This window comes from Macaca nemestrina, chromosome 3, assembly GCF_043159975.1.
Source record: "Macaca nemestrina isolate mMacNem1 chromosome 3, mMacNem.hap1, whole genome shotgun sequence".
Taxonomy (NCBI): Eukaryota; Metazoa; Chordata; class Mammalia; order Primates; family Cercopithecidae; genus Macaca; species Macaca nemestrina.
In genome coordinates this window covers 156582459-156598357 of record NC_092127.1, presented here as the reverse complement: position 1 = coordinate 156598357, position 15899 = coordinate 156582459, and the positions used below count along the sequence as shown (strand labels likewise).

Below are 15899 nucleotides of genomic sequence, written 5' to 3'. Positions count from 1 at the left end.
AACACTACTTCTTTCTCAGTGCCAAGAGCTGGCTGCGTTTCTACATTTGGGGAATTTGAGATATTTTCTCGCATGGAAGTCACACCAATATTCTAAAGCATTTGGAAATGCAGTTTTTCTACACGAAAGAATATTGCTTTTAATCCAAATATTGGATTACCAAAACCCTGAAATATCTTTCAGTCCTAATGTAGACAGGAAGACAGAAATGTGGCCTCACCACGGGGCATGTAAGGCGAAGGCAGTCACTGCCTCAATCGCAGAACGCTGTCCACGGCAGAAATGCCCCGTGCAGACCACATCAATGAATAATAGCCCACCCCAAACAGTCCTGATGCACTGGCGAATTGGGGGTCCAAGGATGCCTCCCCCCATTTTATACATGCCTCACTCCTCCTTCCCACCAGCGGGGCCCCCTCTTCAGCCCTTCCAACCGCCCAGGACCAGGCATCTCGCTAAGCGCTGACTCGGAGAAGGGAGGGCGCAGCCTTTGTCCCGCGGGTCTCCCGCGCCCGCCTCGCCGTCCCTGCCTGGACCCCCGTTCCCTCTGAACGCACCTGCAAACAAAGGCGCGCCGTTCCTTCGCCAACTTCCTCACCTTTGTCTCCCGGTCCTTCCGAGGTCGGGCGGGGATGCCCCCCCAGGTGCTACGACGAGCCCCAGGGTGCCGGCACCAGCCAGCGGATGCCGTCGCTCAAGCAGCAGCGCGCACTGCCCGGGGCTCAAGTTGAAGCGAGCGGCGCCCGCGCCTCCCCGCCCCGCCCGCGCTGCCCGCCCACCGACGCCGCCGCCCATTGGCTGCTGGGGAGGGGCGTGGCCCCGCCCCGCCTGGCCGCAGTCCAGCTCGGTGCTCCCGCGAGGTGCTCCCGCGAGGTGCTCCCGCCAGATGCTCCCAGCTGCTAAAGGCCTGGCTCAGGGCCGGCAAAGAGGATCCGCCACCCCACATACTCCCTTCCTGGAACGAACGTTTCCCTTTTTGGACTCTCAGGACTTAGAAAGTTCATTCAAAGGCACTGAACCTCTTTAGAAAAAGTTGATGCTCTAGGCCTGCTGTGTTTCTGGTTTCTTTTATTTTCTTTTTGAGACAGGGTCTCGCTCTGTCGCCCAGGCTGGAGTGCAGTGACGCGATCTCGGCTCACTGCAACCTCCGCTTCCTGGGTTTAAGCGATTCTCCTGCCTCAGCCTCCCTAGCAGCTGGGATTACAGGCACCCACCACCATGCCTGCCTAATTTTTTCTATTTTTATTTAGTAGAGACGGGGTTTCACCGTGTTGGCCAGACTGGTCTCAAACTCCTGGTCTCAAGTTAGCCGCCTGCCTTGGCCTCCCAAAACGCTGGGATTACAGGGGTGAGCCACTGCACTAGCCTAGGTTTCTACGATCCTGATTGTGGGGCGAGTGGGGAAATGGGGGGTGGGTAGCGTTGGTTGGGAAAGGAAGGTATTGCAGCCCACAGCCAAAAAGCCTTTGGGCAGAAAGACAGAAACCAAACTGTAGTTTGATAAATCTGAAGAATCAGATTTCAAGACGCAGCAAATTCTGAACTGAGCTGGCAAGTGTTTACAGATTACCTGCCAATTTACACAAAGCACTTAGCAGTTCACCCCTACACCCTTTTGTAATCCCTACCTCTTTTAAGACACCTTTTGTTTAATGCTGACTTGAACCCAAGATCCCACAGGCATCCCCCTCCCCCCATATACATGGAAGCAGAAAATGTCCAACTGGCTAAGTGACAGCACTCTAAGAGTCCTGGCTAGCCACTAGTCAATATACAAGTTGGAAAGGAAAATCCAAGGTCTCTTACTGACTGTATTCTGTGAGCACTAAAAGTACTTCCTCTTTTTAATTGTTTCTGGGCAAGCATAAGTTATTTGGCCAATTAACAAAGTGAAATAGGGAGGCTGAGGCAGGAGAATTGCTCGAACCTGGGAGGCGGTGGTTGCAGTGAGCCGAGATCGTGCCACTGCACTCCAGCCTGAGTGACAGAGTGAGACTCCGTCTCAAAAAAAAAAAAAGAGCGAAATAGGCAGAGCATATTTGCCACGTTTTTGGGTATATTCGAAGCCTCATACACTCCTTTTACAAAGAAAGGAACAGAAAATAGGAAATACACATGGAAAATCAAGGGAGTATGTAAGTAGGAGGTCTTGTTTGGGTTTGGTAAAACACACCACAGGTGTACAGAAAACTTTAATGTTCATGTTTAAACGATGATCAGGTGTCTTCTCATTTGTTCAACATTTACTAAGCTCCTCCTAAGTGCCAGGTTCTGTGCAGAAAATTTTATATTAGGCTTTTCCGGTTAACAGATGTCTTTCTAGGGAGAGCGTGATTTAACTCATGCTGTTTCTGAATCTATGATCAGTAATGCTTCAAGTATTTGGAAAAGTTATTGACAGTAAACCGCTCTGGCAACCACAATTGTTTGGAACACAGCCCAAACTGCAAGTGAGGCTAGAAGGTTTGAGACTTGGGGTTCAGCAGCCAGAACAGAGAGCAGCAAGCTCAGAGATAAGAAACAAGTTAACAGGATTGTACTTGGTACCCCTTCAAAGGCTGCCTCTCCTTCCTTACACATCATTCCAGTGAGTTTGGTTGTCTGGTTCTCTGTCTATGGGAGGGCAGAAGCAACAAATAGATGGGTCTGCCAGATGTCCACAGGGTGCGGCAAGTGTGACAGCTGAGGGTCTGCTGGCAGGAAGTCATGTGTGACAAGTCCTACCAATTCTGCCTCCTCCTGCTCTCTCCAACTTGCCCCATTCTCTCAACTCCATGCTGCCACCCTAGTTCCAGCCATCATCTCTCATCAGGAGGGCTGCTGTCATTTTTTTTTTTTTTTTCTGAGACAGAGTCTCACTAGTGCAGGGGTCACTATCTTGGCTCAATGCAACCTCCTCCTCTTGGGTTCAAGTGATTCTTGTGCTTCAGAGAGGGGGTTGTGCCATGTTGGCCAGGTTGGTCTTGAACTCCTCACCTCAAGTAATCCACCCACCTCAGCCTCCCAAAGTGCTGGGATTACAGACGTGAGCCACCGCACACGGCCTGCAGTTGTGTTTTAACAGTCTCGCTGCCTCCACTGATCTCTAACAAGCTATTCTCACAGGAGCCACACGTGTGTCCCTTCAAAAACAAAAATCACAAATATGAGTATCCATGCTCAAACCTTAAAACCACACAGTGGCTTCCCATTGCACTGAAGATAAAGTCTCCATCACTTTCAGGGTCTCACAGGCTGGTCGCCTGGGATCAGGTCCCTGCTTCTATCTCCAATGCGGCAACCACATTCCCTCCTCTTGGTCTCTGCTCCAGCCCCCTTTTCTTCTTCCAGTTCCTGGACCGTGCCCAGCTACTTCCCACCTCAGAGCCTTTGCGCTGACTGTGACCCTCCTAGAATGCTCTTCCCTGCACTGCTCACCTGATGAATCCCTCTCATCTTTTAGGAATCTCAGCCCAAAAGTTGATTCCTTTGGAAGATGTTCCTGACAGGCAGTGTCCTCCCTGACAGCATCCCAGGCTTTTCCTTCATACCCCTGCTGCAGCTGGGTATTAAATATTTGGAAAATCATCCATTTATTATTAATCTCCTTCACTTTACAGTGAGCTTTATAAACTTACAGAGTCTGGTTTTGTTTCTGTACAGTGAAGAATTTAACCTTGGCTGAAGAGAGCCTCTGCCCTCAGCTTCTGGGAGGTAAACTCGAAGACCTTGGAATGTTGTGCCTGACCGGAGTGTTTCTGTTTGCCTAGGGGCCTTGGGTCACACTAGAGGGTCTAACTGGGTGATGTGGGGTGGGCGTTTGGCCCATGCAGTATCAGCTCCACCTCTGGAGGAGCTCGAGACTAAGATTAGCCCTGGACCAGTTGTCTGTGCCTCCGGGCTGGAGCCTCAATAAAAATCCTGGACACCAAGGCTTGGATGAACTTCTCTGGTTGCCAATACTCTGTGCTGCTGTCACACGGCAATGCCAGGGAAGTTATGCTGCCTAGGACGCTGTGGGGAGAGGACAACTGAAAGCTCAGAACTTCCCTGGACTCTGTCCTACGTGCGTCTTCCTTGGGCTGATTTTAATCAGAATTCTTTCCCTGTGACAAACCACAACCACAAGCATAATGACAGCATTCAGTGAGCTCTGTGAGTCCTTCCAGCACATTATCAAACCTGAGGCTGGTCTCGGTGACTGTTCTCTGACTTGGCAGTTTCCCATTGTATTTTCAGCAGTAAGCACATTTCCTGACATACAGTAAGTGCTTAATACATCCACTATTGATTAAATTTAATGAGTTACTATTTTTTGAGAGATCTTTTTAAATGACCAGGTAATCAGCATATAATACTTTAATGATTTAAATAACAAATTTCCATTTTGCAAATGCCTATTTACCAGTTAAGGTCCCAGATTAAACAAACGCCATCTCTCCCATGAGGCCTTTCCCTACTTCCTGAGGGCTCGTCATCCTTGCCTTTGTGTTCTCTGGCCCACTGCTTTGCTTTCGATGCATTAAGTAGTAACAAAACATATTTCTGACCAGCTGGGCAATATAGCGAGACCCACATCTCTACAAAAAATTTTAAACATTAGGCCAGGTGGCTCACACCTGTAATCACAGCATTTTGGGAGGCCAAGGTGGACGGATCACTTGAGGCCAGGAGTTCGACACCAGTCTGGCAAACATGGTGGAACACTGTCTCTACTAAAAATACAAAAATTAGCTGGGCGTGGTGGCATGTGCCTGTAATCCCAGTTGCTCAGGAGGCTGAGGCAGGAGAATCACTCGAACCTGGGAGGCAGAGGTTGCAGTGAGCAGAGATCACACCACTGCACTCCAGCCTGGGTGACAGAACAAGACTCTGTCTCAAAAAAAAAATTTTTTTTTTTAAACATTAGCCAGGTGTGGTGGCTTGCACCTGTTGTCCTAGCTGCCTGGGAGGCTGAGGCAGAAGTATTGCCAGGAGTTTGAGGCTGCAGAGAGCTATGATCTTGCCACTGTACTCCAGCCTGTATTACAGAGCGAGATACTATCTCTAAAATAAATGAATGAATGAATAAAAATAAAACATCTGTTTTTGTGAAGGATATCTATGTTAGATAAACTCTGAATCCCTACTAACTGGGCATGGGGCTTGCACAGAGCAGGCACACAAACAGTGTTTACGGAATAAAGGCAGTTTCTTAAAAACAGGTCTGGTTCATAGAAAGATAGGTTCAATTATGTGTGAAATTCTGGTACATATTACAGCTCATTCCCTGATAAACATGGTAGCTGTTACTGTAGTAACTATTATGAAGATGTTCTATTGTTTTCTTTTTTTTCTTTCTAAAAATAAAAATCTTCATCAGAATTATGATACACTTTAAAAAGCCAGATATGCTTTAAATAAAAATATGGAAACTGATCACCCAACTTTTAAAAGGCATCTGACTTCCTAATTAGAATGAAATATCACAGTTTATTTACAAAATACAGAAAGAAAAAAAATCCAACAAACCTAACCACTCATCTTTCTCTCGTAGAAACCTAATTGAAAATTCAACCAGCATACCAATAACCTATGATGTCCCCAAGTAGCATAGAAAAATCAATTTTACTTCCTTCAGACCTGCATTTAACTGGATAATAACTGATATAACGTGCAACAGCCATAATCCAATTTCAATTTGTTTGATTAGATAAGTACAAACATTAAACAAGAAAGTCACAGGATTGTCATGACACTGTTCATGCTGTTAACTCATTATAGAACAAAGCACTGTCATTTGCTCCTAGAGAACATGCTACTAAAATATATAGATATGAATTTGAACTATCCTTAAGTACCATCCACAAAGATCCTTATACTGCCTCAGCCAAAGATAAAAGCAGCTCTGAACTTGGAAGCCGCTTCAAAATCTCATGAATTGAGGATAAGAGAATCCCTGAAGGATTCCTTAAATATTTGAGACTATTTTAACATCCATTTGTATGACACTTGCATAATCAGAGAATATCAAAGCAGCACCCAAGTTAGTGGTCTCAAACTATAACGTGCATCCTAACACTTAAAATAACAGTGCCACAGTTTTGGCCAGGCGCCGTGGCTCACGCCTGTAATCCCAGAACTTTGGGAGGCCGAGCCGGGTGGATCACGAGGTCAGGAGTCCAAGACCAGCCTGGTTAAGATGGTGAAACCCCGTCTCTACTAAAACTACAAAAATTAGCCAGGCACAGTGGCAGGCACCTGCAATCCCAGCTACTCGGGAGGCTGAGGCAGGAGAATCGCTTGAACCCAGGCAGCAGAAGTTGCAGTGAGCCGAGATCACGCCACTGCACTCCAGCCTGGACAACAGAGTGAGACTCCATCTCAAAAAAAAAAAAAAAAAAGAAAGACAATGCCACAGTCTCACCTAGAGGATGTGACTCAGTAGGTCTCAGACTCCCTGCTTTTTTTCACATAAGTACTGTCCCTTCTGACCGAAATGATTTGGAGGCAGGTGTTCGGTGGGCTGTACGTTGAGGATTCAAAGCTGTTTCCAGAGAAGGGGACTGGTACTTTGTGTCAGTGGAGAAAGTCAGATGACAGATAAAGACACTGGAGAATGGGGTGCTGCAGCTCTTCCTGTGTCCCGCTCTGCACTCTGAGCTCCTTGAAGGCAGCAACCATGCTTTACTTGTTTTTGTATCTTTTGTGCCCAGTTCAGCACTGAGCACTTAACAAATGAAGTGCATTCGGGGTAAAGTGGCGTGCATCTATACTCACACCTATGTGGACAGCAGAAGCATTCACCACGGGTACGTTTCTGACGGTAACATCACAACAAGGTTATCAACAGAGCAGGCGGGATGTTTTGGCAGGACCTTGAGGTAGATCAATGCCTTTCAAACTTCAATGTGCAAATGCATTGTCTGAGGACTTGTTAAATGCAGGTTCTGATTCAGTGGGTCTGGGTAGGGCCCTGTCATCCTAAAAACTACATCCCAGGTGATGCCCAAGTTCTTATTCAGAGGCTCCACTTTGAGTAGCAAGAATCCAGACGTGAATCATCCAAACCATGACCACAGGGACAAATGAGCAACAAAAAAGATCTTCAATGAGCTTGGACAGTGAAAGCGAGGGAGGCCAGGTGCGGTGGCTCACACCTGTAATCCCAGCACTTTGGGAGTCTGAGGTGGACAGATCATTTGAGGTCAGGAGTTCGAGGCCAGCCTGGGCAACATGGTGAAACCCCGTTTCTATGAAAAATGCAAAGATTAGCTGGGCATGGTGGTGCACGCCAGTAATCCCAGCTACTCGGAAGGCTGAGGCATGAGAATTCACTTGAACCCGAGAGGCAGAGGTTGCAGTGAGCCAAGATCACACCACTGCACTCCAGCCTGGGTGACAGAGGGAGACTCTGTCTCAAAAAAGAAAAAAAAAGAAAAGAAAAGAAAAGAAAAAGACCAGGCACAGTGGCTCACGCCTGTTTATCCCAGCACTTTGGGAGGCCAAGGTGGGCGGATCACGAGGTCAGGAGATCGAGACCATCCCAGCTAACACGGTAAAACCCCACCTCCACTAAAAATACAAAACATTAGCTGGGCGTGGTGGTGGGCACCTGTAGTCCCAGCTACTTGGGAGGCTGAGGCAGGAGAATGACATGAACCCAGGAGGCAGAGCTTGCAGTGAGCCGAGATCGGGCCACTGCACTCCAGCCTGGGTGACAGAGCGAGACTCCGTCTCAAAAAAAAAAAAGAAAGAAAAAAAAGAAAAGAAAGTCAGGGAGTTGTGGACTAACAGTAATATTCCCAACTTATTTTAAAGCACTCTGTAGGCCAGGTGCAGTGGCTCACGCCTGTAATCCCAGCACTTTAGGAGGCTGAGGCAGGCGGATCAGGAGGTCAAGAGATGGAGACCATCCTGGCCAACACAGCAAAATCCCATCTCTATTAAAAATACAAAAATTAGCTGGGGGTGGTGGCACTGAGTAATCTCAGCTACTTAGGAGGCTGAGGCAGGAGAATTGCTTGAACCGGGAAGGCAGAGGTTGGAGTAAGCTGAGATTGCGCCACTGCACTCCAGCCTGGTGACAGAGTGAGACTCCATCTCAATAAAAAGAAAGAAAAAAAAAAGCACTGTGTACCTGGTTATTGCTCCTGGAGGAATCTATAATGTGTATTTGTAAAAGAAAGCCCCCACTGCCCCACAAGACTTATCAGTCACAGCAGAAGCTCAGCTTGCACTCACATAAGGATGTGCCCTTTATCTAAAAGACCTCCAAGGTTGCCACGGTATCTCTTTAACTCAACTCTAACAAAAATTTTGAAAAAAAGGAAAAGAAGGCCGGGCGCGGTGGCTCAAGCCTGTAATCCCAGCACTTTGGGAGGCCGAGACGGGCGGATCACGAGGTCAGGAGATCGAGACTATCCTGGCTAACACCGTGAAACCCCGTCTCTACTAAAAATACAAAAAACTAGCCGGGCGAGGTGGTGGGCGCCTGTAGTCCCAGCTACTCCGGAGGCTGAGGCAGGAGAATGGCGTGAACCCGGAAGGCCGAGCTTGCAGTGAGCTGAGATCCGGCCACTGCACTCCAGCCCGGGCTACAGAGCAAGACTCCGTCTCAAAAAAAAAAAAAAAAAAAAAAAAAAAGGAAAAGAAATTCACCTGCTCAATGGCCTGGAGTCTTCCTGTTCAGCCCTATAAAATGCAAAGGCTATTTATAATAAATGTGTATAACAAGAATCTTTGTTAAGTGGAAGAGATTCCCAAGCCCTAGACAGGCAGCATAGCTCATTTTCTTCATGCAATATTCAGCAGGAAAAACCTCTCACTCCTCCAAAGACTGTGGGCCATTCCCTGGCCTTCCCTGTACTATAAAGAGATTTGACTTATCTTCCCACCACCCACCACATCTCTTCTTCCTAACTGCTGCAGGGGGTAGTGAGGGTGAGCATAAATTGTTATCCTCCATGGTTCAGAATCCTAAGGGAACGAGCATAACATTCAATTCTCTTTTTTTTTTTTTTTTTTTTGAGACAGGGTCTCACTCTGTCACCCAGGCTGCAGTGCAGTAGCACAATCTTGGATCACTGCAACCTCTGCCTCCCGGGTTCAAGCAATGCTCCTACCTCAGCCTCCCGAGTAGCTGGGATTACAGGCATGTGCCACCATGTCTAGCTAATTTTTGTATTTTTAATAGGGATGGGTTTCACCATGCTGGTCAGGCTGGTCTCAAACTCCTGACCTCAAGTGATCCGTCCACTTTGGTCTCCCAAAGCACTGGGATTACAGGTGTGAGCCACCACGTTTGGTCCTTTCAATTCTTAAAATGTTCAACCATCTCCCCACTCAACCCCCTGGCTTGCTCTCCCTGGAAGGCAGAATTGCAAGGAATACTTGCAATACTGGGATACTGCACACATAGGGACAGAGTCATGGAGGGCCAAGGACAAAGCTGGCTGTCTGGCAAGTTCCATGATTATAATTCGACAAAATCATGTTTGTGTTTCTGCCTCAGAAACTCAAGCTGAAACTGATACTAAACCCATGGCTGGGAAGGTGGGGTTAGGAGAGTAAGACAGTAGGGGCTAGGGAGTGAAGCCAAGAGAAGTTCTTTAAAAATAAATAATAATTTTCCCTCACTGCCAGCCCACCAATGATCTGATTTCTGTCCCTGCAGTTTAGCCTTTTCCAGAATGTCATATAAAGGGGGTCCTGTAATACCTAGCTTTCTGAAACTTGCTTCCTTCACTTAGCGTAATTGTTGAGTGTATCAACAGTTCATTCCTTTTTATGGCTGAGAATTCTTTTGCATGGATGTACAAGAGTTTGTGTATCCTTCTACCAGTTGACAGGTATTTTACTGTTTCCAGTTTTGGCAACTATGAATAAAGTCAGTAATAAGAAAACAAACAACACAGTTTTTTAAATGGGCAATAACATTTGAACAGATACATCACCAAAGAAGACAAATGTTTTTCACAAGCACATGAAACATGCTCAACATTGGTTTGGAAAATGCAGATTAAAACCACAGTGAGTTACCACTTCACACATTTTAGAATGCTAAGATCACCACCACCACCACCCTCAAACAAACAAACCAAAAAATCCTAGCAATGCCAACTGCTGGTGAGGATGTGGAGCAACCGGAACTTTCTTACTTTGCTGTTGGGAATGCAAAATGGCACAGCTTCACACAAAGTGGGCTGGCAGTTTCTCATGAACTTAAGCATGCTGTCACCCTACAACACGTATTTACGTGATCCCACTCTTACGTATTTACCCAAGATGAGTGAACACTTCTATTCACACAAAAACCTGTATGTGAATGATTATAGCGGCTCTATTCATGGTTCATAATTAACTTCCCTTTTAAGATGGATGGGCAACTGTCTCTTGACGGGTTTATCTCAGTTTTCCATGTTGACAGACCTGGACACCATCAGTCATCTTTAAAAATTCATTAGGAGATTACAAAATAGAACCACTTTACTTTCTTGGTGGTCACGAAACTCCATGCTCAGGAGCTTACTGTTGAGGCTGAATCCCAGAGGACGGTTTAAGCAGGAGCTTACCCAATGATCACTACTTCCAGTGCCAAGAAGCATAAAAACAAACAAGTGGCTATTTTCACCCTCAACTGTTCTTAATCTTGCCTCTCTCCTCCTCCTCAGTTTGCTTTTCCTATTCCACCTATGTGCCCTCATCCCCTAAAGAGATATCAGCTACATTAGAAGGCCACAGAAACTGAGGCTGATATAATTTTGATCCTTCAGTGTTGAGTTTAAATAAAAACATCATATATGGTTGCTGTTATTTGTTTTATCTTCACATTCAATTGGAAGTTCCTAATTTGAAGGGTAGTGTCCTTTTATTATTTCATTTTATTTTTGAGACAGAGTCTTGCTCTGTCACCCAGGATGGAGTATAGTGGTGTGATCTCCACTCACTGAAACCTCCGCCTCCATGGTTCAAGCGATTCACCTGTCTCAGCCTCCCAAGTAGCTGGGATTATGGGTGTGCGCCACCACGCCTGGCTAATTTTTTGTATTTTTAGTAGAGATGGGGTTTCACTGTGTTGGTCAGGCTGGTCTTGAACTCCTGACCTCAACTGATCTGCCTGCCTCAGCCTCCCAAAGTGCTGGGATTACAGGCATGAGCCACCACGCCCAGCAAACAGTGTCCTTTTAGATCAGTTTTAGTGTATCACCATTCTGTACCTGTTTTTATAAATAACAGCTTTATTGGAACACAGCCATGCACATTCATTTATATCTTGTCTGTGGGTGCTTTTGCCTAACATGGCAGAGACAGCATGACCTACAAAGCCTATTTACTGTCTGGTCTTTTGCAGAAAAAGTCTACTGACTCCTTCTCTAGCAGAATGGCCTTTTAGTCATTCTATTAATATAAACGATGAGTATACTATTTGTTAGCTTTGTATAGCTACTAACATCTGAGCAGCATTTTCTATCTTCAGAGCATTTGTCATATCTATCATGTCACTATAGCACCCCATTAGCCCTATTAAATTAGCTATTATTATTACCAACACCCTTTTTGTAAACAAAATAGGCTCAGAGGGAATGAGTGAACTCAATTGTAAGAGGTGAAGCCAACATCTGAACCTGTCTCATTCTCCAAATCGTCTGCTCTTGTCACAAATAAATTGATACATCACACACAGCAAACTGATCATTTAGCAGGTGAGTGAAGATCAACTTGAATTTTCATCTGCCTAAATGCTCCATTAAGCTCACTCAATTAAAGTTCCACACAAAGTTCACATATGGGGCTCCTGTTCTCTGAGATGAAGTCCCCATGTATCCTCATTCCTGGGACTTAGGGACTGCTTAGCCTACAAAAAACTTCTCTTGAGTACAGTCTGTATTCCTTTCATATATATTAGTTAATTATATTTATCAATTACCAGGGAGCTGATCTAGGTTTTGTAGGACCTAAAGTTTAGACAATTTCTGGGGCCTTTTTTTTTTTTTTTTTTTTTAGAATACAAAAATATCTTCCTTTTGCAAAACCATTTTACAAAAACCATGTGATCTAACTGCTAGCCCTCCTCCTAGGGTCTTGAAAGGGGCTCTAAATTTTCAGCCTTCTGAGTAGTTAGGTCTACAGGTACACCGTGCCTGGCTATTTTTTTTTTTTTAGAGATGGGGTCTTGCTATGCTGCCCAGGCTGGTCTCGAAATCCTGGCCTCAAGCAATCCTCCCATGTCAGTCTCCCAAAGTGTTGGCATTACAGGGTGAGCCACCACACCCAGCTGATTTTTAAAGTATGGTCCACAGATAGAATTAGTGTCACTTGGGAACTTAGTAGAAATGCAAATTCTCAGGCTCCACTCTACACCTACTGAATTAATCAGAACCACTGAGGCTGGGGCAGAGCCAGCTTTGTTTGAAAAAGACCCACAGTGGATTCTGACATGCACTTGAATTTGAGCATCACTGCTTTACGGGACCACAGATTCTGCTTTCTTCACTCATGTACAAAATTTTTTGAGGAAAAGAGGGGAAACTGCATCATTGAAGTGAGCTGTATAATCTTTCTTTAGGAACACAACAATCCAGTGACCAATTGGAACCATAAGCAATCTCAGTTTCAGAATTTCAGAAATCCATGACATATGAGATGTGTCAGGATTAACCAGAAGTAAAGGCTGGCAACTCAGAGTCTACTTTGATGGTTTCTGATTGCACTGATGATAAATTAACAGGACTCATGACTTATTAATTGAATGGAAAATGTATATTTAAAGACTCCTGATACAGTCAGAAGACTAAATCAGTAATTCCAAACTCTGAATCATCTTAGAAGTCAAAGAACTTTCCACAAAGGAGCTAAATTACTTACCTCAAGCAAAATTCCTTTTTATTTAAAGAGTTGAGATTGGACCAAATTGGTCCTTTTAACCACCAAAGAGCCATTTTATTATTTTTGCCACCAAGGACCTCTTATTTTCATCTTTTTTCTTTCACATCAATGGTTGTGTGCCAACTTTGTAACAAGGTTTGTGGAAGGCACATTTCAGACATGCACATGAAAGGCCAATCACCATGCTTATGAACCTTATGAACTACTAAAGGATCAATAATATTTATTTCTTGTACATGTGTTACCTTGATTTGTCCCCACACCACCTTTCTTTTTTTTTTTTTTTTCTTTGAGACAGAGTCTTGCTCTGTCGCCCAGGCTGGAGTGCAGTGGCACGATCTCGGCTCACTGCAACCTTCACCTCCCGGGTTCAAGTGATTCTCCTGCCTCAGACTCCTGAGTAGCTGGGATTACAGGCACCTGCCTATAAACAGAAGAATAAAGTAGAAGGAATCAGTGTAGCCAATTTTAAAGCTGCATATATAGCTATAATAATCAACAGTGTGCGGTAATGGCAAGTAATCCTAGCCCTAGGACTAACATGGGCTGGGCACAGTGGCCCACAGCTGTAATCCCAGCACTTTGGGACGCTCAGGTAGGAGGATCACTTGAGGCCAGGAGTTTGAGACTAGTCTGGGCAACACAGCAAGACCCCATCAATATGATTTTTTTTTTAATTAGCTGGGTGAAGTGGCACATGCCTGTAATCCCAGCTACTCTGGAGGCTGAGGTGGGAAGATCACTGAAGCCCAGGAGATCCAGGCTGCAGTGAGCTGTGATCTTGCCACTGTACTCCAGCCTGGGTTGAGACTCTGTCTCCAAAATAAAAAAAAAAAGAAAAAGAGGCCTAAAAATAAGGCCAATATCTAAAGGGACTACTCTATAAACAAAGTGGGCCAGAATTTTAGATTCTGAAGGCAGACAAGGAATATACGTGAAATGAAAAAAATTCCAAGAAAAAAAGGCTTGATATTTCTTGGTTTAGATGTTTGTATTAATTTCCTTGCCAATTATACAACTGCTTACTTTTCTTAACAGGCTAATTACCTAGGAAGGCTTATGGTATTTATTACTGAATACCTAGTATTTAGTAAATATTCTATATAGTCCTGTAGAAACAGGAAAATATGAGGTCGAAGTGGGCCCCAGCCACCCCACCCTGCTTGTGGGTGTCTCCTGAAATGAACAGAGTGTGAATGAATATGCACTACATTTCGCCACCTTCAAGTTTAAGTGGAAGAGAGAAAAAACATTCAAGTGTCTAAAAACTTAGGTACCAAACCATGTTATACATCATTTTGGGGGAAGACATCATTCTCTGGCAATAAACTGCTCACCCATGAAATGAAATAATCCTTCTAGGAAAGAATGATTCATTATTTAATAAACGTTGTCTGTTGTTAACTTCACTGAGAAAAATAAACAGGAGGAAGTGCTCTAGGAATCTCAACAAGCAGCATCCTCTGCCTCCAGCCCACTGTGCCCGCTGCTGCCAGTGCAGATGAGGGAGGGCGGAGCGAGAGGCAGCGCAGAGGGCGGGACAGCATTCTCTCCTGAGTGCCCACCAGGGGACAGGGGCCCGTGCCAAGCCCTCTGCCATTTAATATCTTATAACCAAGCTGCATGAAGGTTCCAAAGCTTCCATCTCTACAAAAGAGGGCCCTGGGGCACAGTGTGTAACTGGCTCAGGGTCACCCAGCTAACAGAGGCAGATCAGGAAGTCAACCAGTGTGCCTGACTCCAAAGGCCCTTTCATTTAAGATGCCATATAATTGGTACCACCTAGAGGAAAGACAGCTGGGTGAGGAAGATGGAGGAGCAAAGCTGGGTAGCAGAAGGGGCTCCCACTGCCCTGACTGTAGAAGGCTGAAAAAAAATCCCAAAGAAATCAGGTCCTAATCCCTGGAACCTGCAAGTGTTACCTTATATAGATTATATATACACACACACATACTTTTTTTGTTTTTTGTTTTTTTTTGGAGACCAAGTCTCACTCTCACCCAGGTTGGAGTGCAGTGGCATGATCCCAGCTCACTGCAACCTCTACTTTCTGGATTCAAGTGATTCTCCTGCCTCAGCCTCCCAAGTAGCTGGGGTTATAGGCGCGCGTCACCACGCCCAGCTAATTTTGTATGTTTAGTAGAGAGCCGAGGTTTCACCATGTTAGCCAGGCTGGTCTCAAATTTCCCACCTCTGGTGATCTACCCACGTCAGCCTCCCAAAGTGCTGGGATTACAGGTGTGAGCTACCGCACCCAGCCATATATATATATTTAATGGCTGGGCATGGTAGTGGCTCATACCTGTAATCCTGGCACTCTGGGAGGCCCAGGTGGGCAGACAAACTGAGGTAGGGAGTTCAAGACCAGCTTGGCCAACATGGTGAAACCCCGTCTCTACTAAAAACACAAAAATTAACTGGGTATGGTGGCTCTTGCCTGTAGTCCTAGCTACTCAGGAGTCTGAGGCGGGAGGATTGCCACTTGAACCCAGGAGGTGAAGGCTGCAGTGAGCCAAGACTGCACTACTGCCCTCTAGCCTGGGCAACAGGGTGAGACTCCATCTCAAAAAAAAAAAAAAATAAAATAAAATAAAGGGGTGCGCGGTGAGGGGGTCTTCACAGATGTGATTAAGCTAAGGATTTTGACATGAGGATATTATCCTGGATTACCTGAGTGGGTCCTAAATCCAGTCTTAAGTGTCCTTCTAAGAGAGAGGTAGCAAGATTACATACTTGGAAGAGGAGACAGTGATGTAGCCACAGCTAAAGAATGCTGGCAACCACCACAAGCTGGAGGAGGCACGGAACAGATTCCTCCCTAGAGCCTCCAGAGGGAGTGCAGCTCTGCCTACACCTTGATTTCGGCCCAGGAAAACTGATGTGGAGGCCTGGCACGGTGGCTCAAGCCTAAAATCCCAGCACTTTGGGAAGCCAAGGTGGGAGGATCGCTTGAACCTAGGGGTTTAAGACCAGCCTGGGCAACATGGCGAAATCCTATCTCTACAAAAAATTTTTTAAAAATAAAAAACATTAGCCAAACATGGTGGTGCACA

The 15899-nt window shown here is 45.5% G+C and overlaps 1 protein-coding gene and 1 pseudogene across 12 annotated transcripts in view; both read right to left on the bottom strand.

The window, feature by feature from the left end:
• Positions 1-15899, bottom strand: part of LOC105487718 (amyloid beta precursor protein binding family B member 2) — a 410283-nt gene that overhangs the window by 44665 nt on the left and 349719 nt on the right. The window contains exon 1 of one of the 12 annotated variants that reach the window (XM_011751303.3): positions 558-690. The exons of 10 other annotated variants lie outside the window; for them this stretch is intronic. The gene's annotated coding sequence lies outside the window, so the exon portion shown is untranslated. Of the gene's footprint in view, positions 1-557; positions 691-15899 lie in introns of those variants that run through there. One more of the 12 variants, XM_011751304.3, reaches the window with a different exon arrangement.
• LOC112427759 (small nucleolar RNA U13) lies at positions 12950-13060 on the bottom strand (annotated as a pseudogene).